The sequence below is a fragment of the Hyperolius riggenbachi genome, chromosome 1 (assembly GCF_040937935.1).
Source record: "Hyperolius riggenbachi isolate aHypRig1 chromosome 1, aHypRig1.pri, whole genome shotgun sequence".
NCBI classification, from domain to species: domain Eukaryota; kingdom Metazoa; phylum Chordata; class Amphibia; order Anura; family Hyperoliidae; genus Hyperolius; species Hyperolius riggenbachi.
Window position 1 is genome coordinate 411,539,987 of NC_090646.1, and position 15,452 is coordinate 411,555,438.

At 43.0% G+C, this 15,452-nt stretch overlaps 1 protein-coding gene across 5 annotated transcripts in view; it reads right to left on the bottom strand.

Moving 5' to 3' along the window:
* KANK1 (KN motif and ankyrin repeat domains 1) overlaps positions 1–15,452 on the bottom strand; it is a 233,116-nt gene that overhangs the window by 120,318 nt on the left and 97,346 nt on the right. The window contains exon 1 of one of the 5 annotated variants that reach the window (XM_068235893.1): positions 2,629–2,848. The exons of the other annotated variants lie outside the window; for them this stretch is intronic. The gene's annotated coding sequence lies outside the window, so the exon portion shown is untranslated. Of the gene's footprint in view, positions 1–2,628; positions 2,849–15,452 lie in introns of those variants that run through there. 5 annotated transcript variants of the gene reach the window in all.

Sequence of the window (15,452 nt, forward strand, 5' to 3'; positions counted from 1 at the left end):
GGAGACAGGCGACATCTTTATATTGTCTTATACTGCTGACCCATACACGCGTGCAACTTTGTCAGGGTTCCCATTGCATGGGCCCCGTATGCAAGTATTGCTTTTATGCTAATTTGTATGCTGTTTTACTATGAAAACTCAATATTAAACGGTTTACACAGAGTTGCCGTTTGTTTTTATGCTGTTTACTGATATCCATTTGTGAGATGACTCATTGCTGAATTGGTGGATCCTGGACAGACTGTTGCTTCCTGATGTCCTACCAAAGCGTTGATACAACCTTATAATGTGGGTTGTCAACAGCTGGTAAGCCTCTTTCCTTTTTCGAGGTATCCATGATTGCAGAGCTGTGCCGTGACCCCCATAGTTATTGTGGTGGAGATTTCCCTGCTTTTATTCTTTGTTGAAGACTCGCCTTCTGTTTTTGGGATTCTGAGCGGATTCTATATAATTTACCTGTTTGTGAACTCTGGACATTGTTCTTCCCTCATCGGAGGCCACTTGGTTTCGTTGACGCTGATATACATATGCAAACTTGTATAACCCTACTTAAACACTAAAATTGAGTCATTTCTTTAACCTGCAAAGTGCATAAAAAAACTGAACCGGGCTTCCTGTTGAAGATGTACAAATACAAAACTGACCACTGACCCCAAGCCAGTAGTCCATATTGGCTCTTGAGACAATAAATGGGGTCTGTTCTTGTCTACCCCAATGACGCAGAGGTACACACAGAGCAGGGCCCCTGCTGGCTAGGGATGCTACCCTAACTTTTTAGGTGAAGAAGTTTTTGATGCACTTTGAACGGCAAACAGATAACCACATCAGAATCATTTATTTTGCCAAGTACAATAGAGGGGGTTGTACCCGGAATTGATTTTGGCTCATACAGGTTCTGAAAAGTTTGGGGGGATAATGTCCAAAAGCCAAAACCCGAGGGTGCCATACTCTTGTGGAAGGTTTCTGCCATCTATGTATCTATCTGTGCGATTTTTTTCCACTTCCTGTGGCCTGAAAATCCATGGGCATTCATGATTTTATTACAGGACAACTGATATGGAGGCGGCCATGTTTATTTCCTTTACATAATACCAGTTGCCTGGCAGTCCTGCTGATCTATTTGGCTGTAGTAGAGTCTGAATCACACCAGAAACAAGCATGCAGCAGATCTAGTCAGATCTGACAATAATGTCAAACACCTGACCTTCTGCATGCTTGTTCAGGGTCTATGGCTAAAAGTATTAGAGACAGAGGATCAGCAGGATAGCCAGGAAACTGGTATTGCTTAAAAAGAAATAAATATGGCAGCCTCCATATCCCTCTCAATTCAGGTGTCTTAAGAACTCGGGTAGTATTGAGGACCGGAAACAAGCGTAAACATCTAATAGGGGTTTTAACTTCTCCTTACCCTGCAAACAAGCATTCATTGGTTATGGTCTGTCAAGATAAAGAAAGCACACTTCCTGTCAGCAATAGAAAAAAGAGAAATCTCAGAGATGGGGACACAGACTACAATAAAAACCCAAAGCAGGTTCTAGCCACATGCCTACATTCCAGAACTAAAAACTATATCCTGAAGTTGGGTTTAAGGTTAGTAAACATAATAAGCAGTTTGTTCTCATATAAAATAAGCTTGTCTTTATGTGGTATGTCAGTCTGTGAATCACCACTACCTTTTATTGCTGTAACATACACATTTCAAAACAAAACAAAAAGGGTACACACTGTTTTTTGTGTGTGCATGTCCTGTAAGTGAGCATCATTAATTACAGCATGGTGGATTGTGCAATTTAATTACGGTACAGAAGGACATAGAACTTACTCAATTTACAGCCAGTACAGTACAGCCAGCAATGCTGTCAAACAAACCCCCCATTATAGTTATAAGCCCTGATTATAATTCACAGGGAGAGCTGTAGAGGAAAGTACAGTTACTTCTCACTTATCTAACGACACTGTCCAGAGCAGCAGCATTACTGTATGTTCTTACGTGTGCAAGAAAACGTTTTCAGGGCATAGTTCAAGGAACACATGACAAAATAAATCAGCCCTTTCCAATGCAAATATGAGTTTTCTACATATGCACAGAAATTACATTTAACAGAAGCAGGTTTATCACAAATAGGAACTAAACTGAGTTCTGATCATCCACATGAACAAGAAAAAAAAAAAAAAAGAAAAACAGTTGTAAGTTTACAAAAGAAAGCCATGATGTGAGGTATCGTAGTGGGGTGACATTTTTTTCAATTTAAGACTCCTAAGTTCTACACACACACACAGGTCTAGCAACTGCTATCTGATAACATTCAAAAAAAGCTAAAAATGTAACCCCAAAATTTGAGGCTGGTGTATGAGCCATAGGACAGCTACACTCCACTGAAGCAAAAGCTTGACTTTTACTTCAGTGGTACAGAGTCTTACCTGGAAGCATGTTTATTTGATAGGGGGGGGGGGGGGGGAGAAACAGCATTACCAGAGAGATGCAACATGATTCCAGAGTGACACCAGCATTGAGGAGCTTAAATAAGACGACGCTCTGCTACTAAGTATAGCAGAGAGGCATCCCACATCCAAAACTTTGCTGTGCTGTACAGTGATGACAGACGTGAAGAGAAGCTGAGGAATTACCTTGTGTTTCAGCACAGCCGGGTTGCCCACACATACAGCGGTGGAAGTGGACTCAGCACAGGTGACTTCCTAGCTGGCTCAGGCTGCAGCTTTCTGTGAACAGCTGGGGGAGATGTAGGACATTCCTATAGAGTAGATCCTTCCCCATGAGGGAGCACATGCCATCACAGCAGCACAGTCCTTCACACTCTCTGGCTGTTCATTAACTGGAAGTGTGGCATGTGAGACACAGGCAGTCCTATTACGTGCAGAGCAGAGGCTGACACTAGAGCACTGCACACACCTTCTTGCTCCTCAGATCACTTCTCATGACACAGGGATCCCATAAACTGCTGACAACACAATATTTGTTTACTGTCAGTTTATCATGTCAAACCAGAATCCATCAAGCCTGCACAGAACACCACCCCACCCCTCACCTGCACGTCTGGAAGGAAATTATTACCATCCCCAACTCAAATTCTTACTAACCTTCGTTTATAACGTGCCATTTATTATGCAGAGCTGTACAAAAAATTACTAAGACAAGGCGACAAACACCCAGGGGCCAAATAGCAATAGCTCCTTAAAAACTACACCTGAAACCTCAAGCTAATCATATACACATTAAATTAAGTGCAGTCAGGCTGATTTATAAAAATATTGACAGCCAATCAAGAATAAAATTGATCGTAGTGCCCACACATTCGGGGAGTGATGTATGGTTATTACAGTGGTGAAAGATTCCAACAGTAGAAAAGCAGTGAAGGAAGGAGGAGTATATGTACTTCTACATTCAAAATAACCGGAATCAATCGAAAAGTTTCTAAAACCCATCAGATACTTGATCGATTGAAATTTTCCAACTTAACTGATCAAAATTTCCCTGAAAGTACACGCGATGTCAATCACTTTTGGTTGCTTACGTCCAAATATTAAAGAACTGCATCCAAAAATTAAAGCCACGTCACTGAAATGATAGAATGTGCTGCTCAATTGAAGTTAACATTATAGAAACAAAGGGCAGCAATTGCCCGTGGCATATACTCCTAAATACTTAGCCATCTTACCCACATACGAAGATGGTGGGCGGGGCCAACCCCAGCAACACAATACTCCCAAAGCAAATCAGAACACATATGGGTTACCAGCCTCCTTAATGTGCAAAGTGTCAAAATTTATTAGTTAATCAAGGACATACAACATCTCTAATATTTACACGATACGAAAAGAGCCGTTATGATTCAAAAGATTAAAATTGCATATGCACAGCTAATTTAGCCATCAAAACAGATGAGAATGATCAATGCTTCAACTTGGTAGGTAACACATAGAAACATTCCATATATGCACACTCCAAGCACTCCGCGCTTTCATACTGGTGCCATGATTATGATATTAATGGGGGCCCCCCTCAAGATTCAATACTCCAGCTTGTTCCAGGCGTCAGCCAGTGATAGTCACTACAGTTCCTGCATTTATATCAGAGGGACAAGAGAAGGGTAGATCTCACCAAACGTAGTTACTGGCGTCCGTTCAACTCCCCTATGTATGTGTCGCTCCTTTCTAAGTCACTGCGGGGTAGCCTCAATAGATGTGGGGCCTTTCCAGTGGTCCGCTCACCCCAGTAGCCAGGTCACCTCACTCCAGAAACAGTCCGGTTAGCTGTTTTCTTTACCGAAGGTGATGGGAGGAAGCAGGACGCTCAGAACGCTCACCAGCACGGAAGCGCGGCCAGCAACTCAAACTGCGTGGCTCCGCCCACCGACGTTTCGCGTCATGTGTGACGCTTCATCAGGGTGTGGCTTCAACATACGTCAAGTGCAGTTAAAAACAGTCTGAAGGCACGCCTCCTCTCCATACTCACACCGTCACTCGCTTTCCAACGAGCCATTCAGGTGAGCGGACAGCCGTGCGCATATACATGGATCTCCGATTAGCATTCCTGTAAGGCAGACATAGAAATTGAGTCCCACGGGGGTCCATAGAGACATTACAAGTCCACTGTCCAGTGCAGATGGGAGGGCAATTGTACATCAATTAATGGCAGGTACTCCAATGTATCATAGTTCTCACTATAGAGCAAGATCATCAGTAACCTTGCTGAATTTATGAGCACATACTCCAATATTCGTTAGGCTTATATTAAATGGAAATGGCATGAGTGAACCAACCTGATATAAAGTCACAGTACTCTATTATCTTTTTGCACCCTTATCACATGGCACCCCTCATGCACTGCGGGTCCACATATGTCCCAATCCATCAATCATAACGTCGTATCCGCAAAAATGGAGTCAAGTCTAATTCTGCATTCAGACCAAATGGTGCTACTGTATTTAATTTAAAAATCCAAGATGCTTCCTTACAGTACAGTAATTCATCAAAGTCACCTCTCCTTGTGGATACTTTTAGCTTGTAAATGCCTTTAACCAGGGTACCTGTCAATTCATTATTATGATGTTCCCTATAATGTTCATATATACCCCCCACCGCTTTACCCCCCTTGATTTTCCCAAAGTGTTCCAGTACCCGTTCCTTCATGGCCCTTTTGGTCTTGCCAATATATTTGAGTTTGCATGGGCATTGTATCATGTAAACGACATGTGTCGTGTTGCAATTAATGAATGATCTTATATCATACTCGACATCGCCCCTGCTGTTTTCAAACACACCTGTTCGTTCAATAAAAGGACAGAACTTACACTTACTACATTTATACGACCCATTGGGTACTCCCCTCTGTAACCATGTATCATTATTGGCACTATACTCACTGCGGACCAATTTGTCTTTTAGGTTGGGTGCTCTCCTAGCGGTAAGTAGTGGGCGTGGGCCCACCACCTTTGCTATCTCTTCTGAGGCCGTCAAAATTGGCCAGAATGTGGACAGCAAATTCCGCAACTCCTCCCAATGGGTGCCATAGCTGGTCACGAGCCGCATATGTCCCCCTCCCTCCACACCGGACCTCCCCCCACGAGTGGCCAGAAGATCCCCTCTGTTTAGATTCCACGCCCGCTTCAGCGCTCCCCGCAACACGGAATGTGTATATCCGCGCTCGCGGAATCGCTTATACATATCCCTGGACTCTTTCCGGAAGTCATTATCATCAGAACAGTTTCTCCGTAACCGGAGAAACTGTCCATAGGGGATACCTCTTTTTAAATGAGGGTGGATGATGGCTGGAGGCATGAAGAAGCGTATTGCCAGCTGTGGGCTTCCGAAAAGATGTGGAAACCACTCTATTTCCCTCAACTCTAAGGCGCAAATCCAAAAAGGATATCTCATTACCATAGGTATATGTGAGTTTGATATTGCGCCTATTAGAGTTGAGGGCAGAGACAAATAAATCCAATTCATCTATACTGCCACTCCATGCCACCAAGACGTCATCTAAGTATCGAATCCATAGGGCGACGTGCGCCCCAAAATCTGGGTTCGGAAAGACATCTCTGCGTTCCCATAGTCCCAGATGTAAACATGCATATGCAGGAGCGCACGCCGCCCCCATGGACGTACCGCGCACCTGACGGAAATATCTACCGCCAAAGATAAAGCAATTTTGCGTTAGGATCAGTCGCATACAATCAACAAGCTCAATTGAACAGAAATATCTACCGTACTTCTGCACACAAGACTAATGCTAGGTACTCAGCATGTCATTTCCTGTCAGATCGATCGGTCAAACCAATACATTTCAGACTTGTCTGATCTACTCCCGATCCATAAAGGAAACGATTTTTTAAGGTACTACTAACAAACTGACTTCAAGGATGTTTCATGGGTAGATGTGGGCAAGTCTGTCATCAATTAAGCAGATAAAAGACATGGAGTTGATCTGAGGTTTGGTGCTTGCATGTGGAAGATTTTGGAAAGCATATCTGGTCAGGATGTACCAAACTGTATTTTGCCTCTCGTAATATTGTAGCAATCTCTCAGATGGGTGTTTTTCTGTTTTTGCAGCCTAAAGCTGGGAATACACCATCAGATTTTTTGTCAGAGAAATGGTTCAATAGATAATTTCCGACAGGTCTGATCTGATTTTCGATCGTTTTTCTGATCAATTTCTCAATTGAAATCGTTCAGAAAACGATCAGAAAATTAATCAGAAAAACGATCGGACAGTAAATCTGCAAAAACTCATTGGGCCTGATTCACAAAGCGGTGCAAACACTTTGCACGCCTGTGAAAAGCACTTTATCACGCCTAAACTTAGTTTAGGCGTGATCTGAAGGAATTCGCGCTAACTCCTGCGCGCAAAGTTTTGCGCGCGCAGCACACCGCGCTACGCGTGCAGCGCACCGTGCTTCGCGCGAAGCACCCATTAAACCCTATGCAACTTTGCGCGCGGGAGCTTCGCGCGAATTATAGCACAAAGTGATGATAACTTCACTAGTGCAAAGGTTATCACGCCTAAAGTCTTTTAGGCGTGATAACTAAGTTATCACCGCTTTGTGAATCAGGCCCATTATGTATCCCCAGAATTAGACTTGTTCAGATATATCCATTGTGGTTCTGTCCGTTGCATAACAATCATTTCTGGACAGCAGATACACTGTTCAGCATGAGATTGAATGGCATACATCCACACCCAAGCAGCAACAGAGTGGGACGCCACCCTGTGTTCTGTAATCAGAATGCCATATGTGATCTGGCCTTCAAAAAATTCAGTTCACACCTATGTATTTTCCTGTCCATTCTGAACATATGTACGCACTACCCTTCCTGTGATTAATAACAGAGTGCGTGCTGCACCTTTGTCACATAATAAATACACAGTAACTAAGTATTTGAAAAATGTGGCTTATTGGTTTCAATGGGACAAAATGAGCTACACAGACATGCAAGTCTGAGCCTTGACAGTCTGATTCAAGTTATTTTTTAAACTATACAAAGATCTTAAGATTTTCAAAAATCAATCATAGGGATCATACTCACTTAAAAGGACTGTATGTAATTTGGTCTGTGGTTAGTGTGCATCACGAAAACTGCACTATAAGCGGTGTCCCCCTGCAACCCCCCCCTCCCCCCTTCCTCAGGGATCACTTCCACTGAGTAGAGCTTCCGTGCTGCTGTGAAGCTGTATGTAGTGGAAGCAGGCCCTTACTTGTGAAGGGGCACTCCATGACATAGTGAGATTGGGTTTTTGTGATAAATTTAATCATTTATGCTAATAAAGGTGTTTTCAATGAATACTGGTACGTATGTGAGCACTCTGCACAGTAATCTAAAAACAATGTGAGCTGCCACCACAAAATCTAAAGTCCCAAATGTTTAAGACATTTCTGTTACTGGCAAAACGTTTGGCTAGGACTATGCATTCAGTCTTATAGCCCCCACACACTGTTGTGCAGCATTGCCCCTAAGCCACAGCCATTTTGGCCCAGCTGATGAATAAATGCAAGTGGTTTGTCTCTCCAATTTGTTTTCTTTGCCTTGCTGTAAGTCAAGGCCCCAGGAGAAACATTACTCATAGCTTAGCAGTCCTACTAATGAGTTCATACTAAGTAACCAGGTACACATGGCTTCCTACCTGAACATCTGTTTTCAGGTCTACCAGGAATGTATTCTTGTTCATTTGTGGAGCTATAATGGCACTGACCTTTAATGTGTCACTGCCGCCCTTTCTTTCTAAGCAATGTATCTGACTGTGAAGTCTAGTAGTCACATACCCAGCCTTATCTGATGAATAACACCACACCAGGTGTTTCTCCATTCATCCTCGCAGCTATGCTACTGAGAAACATGACATTTTTTCATTTAAAATGACCTAGAACTGTGCATACTAAACACAAATTTTGACTTCTGGGATTTGTGCAAACAACTCCACCTGCTTGTTATAAATTCTGCTCTCACATGGGTAGCTTGAGTAACAGGTTTTTGCTAAAGGAGAACTCTACCCCTTCCCATAAGGCATGGGCAGAGGTGCATGAAAATATGTAACTAATACTGTGTTAGCACTGACACCGGTGGGAGGCGTGGGCTCATTGAAGATAGGAAGTCACTTACTTGTCCTCCTGCTGTGCTCCCCCCTCAATCGTCTCAGCGCACCTTTGCCTCCTGTAACACTGCATCACTGTTTCCCCTAGCCCACCAGCATGCACGGATAGAAGTCACATACTGCTGCGGGTCATGTAAGCAGATAAACAGCGGGGCACGCTAGAAGGAAAGGTGAGTCCCAGCCAGGGCCTGCAAGGAGTTTGTATGTTCTCCCAGTGTATACGAGTTTCCTCTGAGCACTCCAGTTTCCTCCAACATCCCAAACATATACAGATAAGTTAATGGACTTTCCCTAACAAAAATGTATCCTAGACTATGATGGACATGAGTATGGTGCCCTGGGCTCCAGCCAGACCACAGCAGATCATGGGAGCAGACACTTCACTGTCCGTTCCCGCTGGCCGCACGTGATCCATCGTAAGTAAGAGCCTGATGGCTAGATAACAATAGTAAAATGGCAGGTCTAGTACGGTGATGCTGATTTGCAATGGTTAACGCCTACTAAAAGTGGTCCAAGGAAGTACAATTAGTGAAAAGATAGCACCATGAGTGCCAAAGGATCATGGGAGCATGTTGGGAGTAAAGGTCTCACCGGTCTTAGGGCTTATTTCCAATGGCTGCCACATCAGTTTCCGAATCAGATGCGGTACCGGTGCTGCTGTGAAGCCTTATGTAGTAGAAACAGGCCCTTACTCATGAAGTAGTAGGTGTACAGTAGTATATCATGGTGTGCCCCACGCCATGATATAGCGAAACAGGGTTATTGTGATAAAGTTAACCATTTATTCTAATAGAAGGTGTTTTCAATGAATACACATCTGATCACTCGGCACAACCTAAAAACAATGTAAGCTGCCACCATACACCATAAGAAACTAAAGCTCCAAATTTTGCAAGACATTTCTGTTACTGCCAAAACTTTTGGCTAGGACTATACAGGATTAGTCTTAGGCCCCCCTGCACACTGCAAATCCGATTTGCGATTCCGATTTTTCTTGGATGCTATCAAAAGGAAAACGCAGAAACAACGCTGCATGCAGTAATGATTAAAAATTGGAATCAGAATCAGATGTTAAAATCGATTAAAAAACGTAAATCGTAATCGCATGTAATGTGCAAGAAGCCTTATTGCGGTTTAATATACACGCCGGTTTGAAGCCCAGCCAGGGCCTGCAAGGAGTTTGTATGTTCTCCCCATGTCTGTGTGGCGTTCAATTGATAATCAGTTATCACAAGGCTTGGTTTCTTCCAAATAATACATTCATCAAAGCAGCAAGTCAGAATTAAATCTTTTAAATAACCAGTATAAAATGATCAATGTGGATCCTACTGGGATCGGACCCAACAGAAAGACTGCATGCTTTTCTAACATAGAAGACACAAAATGAAAAGCTAGAATAGGATTTCCTTTATCATAACAATCTTGAATCAATCTCCCAACTAGCTTTATACTCTGATCAGATGGCTAGATGAGGCACAAAACCACCAGAAGGGCATGCCTAGTCTTTACACAGAGGGCACCCAGCTAAGGTATGGTTTCCCCAGGCCACCAGCAGTTTTAGTAATGGACCAAGTGAACCTAAATGCCCTAGTGAAAAAACAATTTACAATACAATATTTCCTCCTTAAAAATAGAAGATATTTGCAGGTTATCTCTTACACACATCCACAAAAAGCAAGTACTATTGTATTATTATTGTCAGTGGAAAGAGCTATGCAAAGAGTTATGCATGCATGCAGAACGGCAAGTTTATACAGTACATGTAATACAGGCTATTGGAATTAAGCTCACAGTAAGAGCGGCACTGTCTCATGCCTGTAACTGGTGTTACACCTTATGCCTCACTGCTTCTCATCATACTCAAAGCCTCATAGTGGAGACTGTGTGTAAAATACATACCTAGATGCAATCTTTATGTAATTTTAGACCGGTGTTTATCTGCTTATAAAATCACCACACGGTGACTTCAGTCCTGACGCTTATCATCAAATCACCCATCTTCCATCTAAACTTGTTCCCGCAGATTTCTCAATATTACTTTAGGCGAACAGCTTAAACAACGCTTCTCAACAGTGACCTATGCATAATAATCATCTGTCAACATTCCTTCAAGTGCTGTATACAGAGTCACCTGCACCTGAGAAGCTTATAAAGTCATCACCACATCAGTTTTTTCAGCTAGTGTGTGAAGCAGATTAACCCTTAGTGACCAAAGGGATTTCCAATTTAAAGATTTAAAAAAAAAAAAAAAAAAAAAAAACAACAACAACTGTGAACTTAACTTCTGATGCCTTAAGAGTGAGTTCATTGGAAGCCTGAGGTTATGCTTCAGGATTTGTCAGTCTAGGTCTGTACCCAAGCAATTTTCATATTTTTTGCAACTGTTCCAGAGAAATTCCCTTTGGAGATGCCAAATCACATGACCCAGCAATCTCTCCTGACAACAAGCAGCTGCCTGAAAAGTGGGCTTTGCTTTCAGCACTAGTGACATTCCTTAGGATTGGCCTGATAAGCATGCTGTGAGAGATGGAGATGTTGACATCCTGTGTCCTCTGTTGTATGCCTTTAGATGTGCATGAGCCTGTGCATATTTGCAGTACTTTCTCTCCAACAGCCGCCTATCTCCTGACCCCACCTTTATCCTCCCTTTGCTGCAAGATCTACTTTCTGGGCCGTACTGCAGCTACAGCTCAGAAGTAGCTCGATCTTGCCATGGCTCTGGAGCTTACCCTTATATTCATGGATATTTGAAATCAACTTCTTTTTAAAGAAGTGTTAGGATCCCAACATTCTCACAGTAAGCACTTTTGGCAGTAGAAAGTTGTTGGTATGAATGGGTATGACTGGTGTGGGGCTAAGCAATCAGCTGTGATGCACTGTTCTGATGCTTTTCTCTTCTGGCTTGCATTACAGTTATCAGTAGTTTGTTCCATAGTAGCTCTCCTGTGAGATCAGACTTGAGGGACTAGCCTTTGCTCGCCAGATATGTCCATGATGCTGTCTTTTCATTAGTTGCCCTTCCTTAGACCACTTTAGTAAGCGATAACTATTGCATACCAGCATCACCCTACAAGACCTGCCATTTTACGATTACTGTGTTGTCTGGCAATCACAGTCTGGCTCCTGTCAGAGTTGCTCAGATCCTTCTGCTTCCCACATGTCATGAGCTGGCTTATCACTTCCTGCCCAACATCCCATTCTTTGACAGGTGCCATTGTAGAAAGATAATCAGTGTTATTCACTTTACCTGACAGTGGAACTATTATGTTCAGCCATTTTTGTAAGGAACACAGCTTTGCCATAAAGCCCAGCATTGTGATAGTGCCAATACATTGTGCAATGAATACGCAAGTGATGAATAAATCCTAAAAACAGTAGTCACTTTACTAGCTGTGCAGGCTGGCATAGGTATGTTAATAACAAGAGCATCTGAACACAGCAACATATTTTGCAATTGAAATATTTTACATGCATTCTGACTGTGTATTTAGTGACTTACCCGATGATTACTCCAAGTTTAAAAGTCTGTCCATATTTTTACAAACATGGTGTGTCAGATTGACTGTATGCCACATAAATGTGGTCTGTGTTAAAAATGTTAATGTTGTGAGGGTGTGGGAGTTTGTCATCGTTTATGTTGCAGCAACAAATCACCATGACATTCTCCATCTGCTGAGCTTCATTAGTGTTCTGCACTAGTAGCATAGAGGGTAGTCACAGAAAGGATGTCCTACATCTGTGCTAATAGAGCATGTCAAATGTAGCAAGTGTTATGTAAACTCACCAGGATCACAAATGAAAGAGGTTACCTATTTAATCTCTTTAGTCAGCAACAGATATCCCTCATGTTTTCTTCCTACATATTTGTAACGTTTTAGGGATTCCAAGCAGTGGGAAATTGCAATGTGTTACTATCCTTAGCTAATCGTTACTGTAGCAAATTTGCACCAGGTAACATGGGTGACCTCCAAGTTCTAAAGAAACTGTAAAAAGGAGTACAGTTCTTCATTTCAAAGAGGTCAAAAGCAGACATGTAACATGTTTATATTATTTATATTGCTGACATCTTCCATAGTACTACTGTATAGAGTATGTAGTCTTGTCACTAGCTGTCACTCAGACTGGCTCATACTCTAATCTCTACTATAGTGCAACATATTCTAGGGCCAATATTTAGGGGTATGAATGTAAATGAAGAGAATGAGGAGGATGATGATCGGCACTACAGGTGCTTTATTCCAACAAGTAAGGCACAAAAAGCAGTACACAGTGTTGCTATAAAAGGTCACATACCATTTCAGCGAAGTGTAGTGGTGCGGTGGGTGCTGGGGACAGGTGCCTGATGGCCGTTTCGTGCTCTAAATGCGCTTCTACAGAGGATCCTACACTGTATGTGTACTGTTTTTTGTGCCTCGCTTGTTGGAATAAAACACCTGCAGTGCCGATCATCCTTCTCATTCTCTTCATTCACGTTCATGCTGCCTTCCACCTATATCAGAGCACACAGATTGTACCACAGCAAGAGAAGTGTGTGAACCCTGCCTGCATCACCCCAGTGTCCGCTGTCTTTAGCTGCAGTGCCAACTGTTTCCTCCTTCTTTTGCCAATATTTAGGAGGAAGCCAAATAAACCTTTCAGTATTTCAGAACATACAAAACTACATGCAGATCGTGCCCCATTGGGATTCAACTCAGGGAAAGTGCTATCCATTGTGCACTTGAGGAAAACGACAGGTTTACTTTAAGGTATAGTATTTCATAAAGATGCAAAGTAGCTGCTATGGTTATATCTATTACTTTCTGAGAAGGGGATATATTTTTAGTCCCCCCAGAGTGAGCTGTCTGTCACCAATTTAGAACTTCAAAATGACAAAAATAGGCAGAGGTTGAACCTATGTATACAGAGGCTGTAAGCAAACATGCAGAACATACTGGTGTAATAGCACTCTCTGCTGCCCTAGGTCATATTCTTATGCAGTTTGTAAAACATCAAAGATGGCGTCCGAAGTCGCTCTGAGTATATGAGGCTCAGCCTCTGTCATCAGGTGTTGCCTATAGTTACTCCACCCATGTAAATGTCACTTCCGCACACACAACATAACTACCCCTATGCTAATAAACACAGTATCCGGGCCAGCACCCAAAGACATACCCATGGAGGACAGTACAGGAGTTGCATGTCAGGCGTTTCTGCTCACATGCCCATGCTTACTTGCAGTCGTTTCCCAGCCGTATGCACGGCTACCTGAGTCATACTGACACTTCCTCATCCCTCAACTGACATATGCACAATGCATATGAGTTAATTTGCAGTGTCTGTTACCATCCGGGTGCATGCTGCCCACAAATATAGGTTTCTGGTTGTGCTGTACTACAGCACACAGAACCACAACATATGTGCGAGGCTCAGGTCATGCTCTGCTGCACCACCAACGTATTCAAATAGCATGGATTATTATTATTTTTTATTTATATAGCGCCAGCATCTTCCGTAGCGCTGTACATAATACAAACAAATAATGGGGAACAAATATACATAAGAAATACAAGACACTGTACAGTCATGACATTGTATAGAATAAATACAGATATATTCATAGTTGATATGTAGTTGGTACATTTACATATGTTAAAATAACAGCAGTATGAGAAACACTAGGAGGAGGTCCCTGCCCTTGCGGGCTTACAATCTAGAGGGTAGTGGGGAGGAAACAAAAGGGAAGGAAACACAAGGATTAGTGGGTGAGCCAGTGTGCCTTCAGTGCTGCCTTATAGCAAATTATAGGCTTGTCTGAACGATACGCTGTAGTGCCCCACAGGTCCATTGCAGCGTCCGCCGAACTTGGAATTGGGTGCATGCCTTTCTAGCAGATGAACAGTAATGCATCATGCATCTTCCTTCCAAAATAATGCGCAGGTCAGTGTTTTTTTGTGGAGACGCAATTGAAATAATATGATTGAAAACAAACACACACACACAAAGCATTGGTACGAGTTGCATGTTCTGCGGCTATCTGCTCTGGGACACCAAACATGGAGAGAGAGGGTCTGAAAGGTACATGCGAAAAGCATGGATCCATTTCCCTTGTCCATTGCCCGTCTGGTGGTTGTCGCACTGCAATGCAATGGGTGCAGTGTGAACCAGTTCGGAGTGCGTCTGCTTCAGAAGTCTCACAGTGTGTCCCTAGTAAAGCACTTATCAGTGGGCATGGCCACAAGAGTACGGCCACTTAGCACGCTACCTCCTATCAACGCCTAACACTAACTTCCATCTTTTCATGACACCAAGACCTCTACCTACACCTATTCATGCATGCCTAACACCAACAACCCCTCCCTATTTCACACTTACAGTGTAGCCAAAATCACAGCTACCCGTGGCACCAGCCATACTTGCATTTTCCCCGGCTAACATGTTCCTGTTCATAGTAGAGGAACTCAACCGCAAATAACATCGGCGCCGTCACACATCCATAGATGCTATTCGTAATGACTACAGAGTTCCGCTAAGGAAATCCACCACCATTAATAACATTTGATGATGTCGCTGTAGCCGCTATTCACTTTAAGCACCTCTGGAGCCCAAACTACTGGCAGAAGCAAGTTAGCTTAACATGGGTGCCTACAGCGGCATCCATTTCTCCCCACTCGTGCCCAAATTACCTGCTTTGCTGGCTATGTGCAGTAGGGAATAGGGGCCACAGGAGCTTCTGATCAACAGGGCACATGCTAATTGTGCAACTCACGCTACATCAGTGGCCCAAATACTGTTAAATTACTGGGCGCTGCCTGTGCATGGCAATTTTACTGCCAATTAGTAAATATATGCTCCCATGTACTTTAAA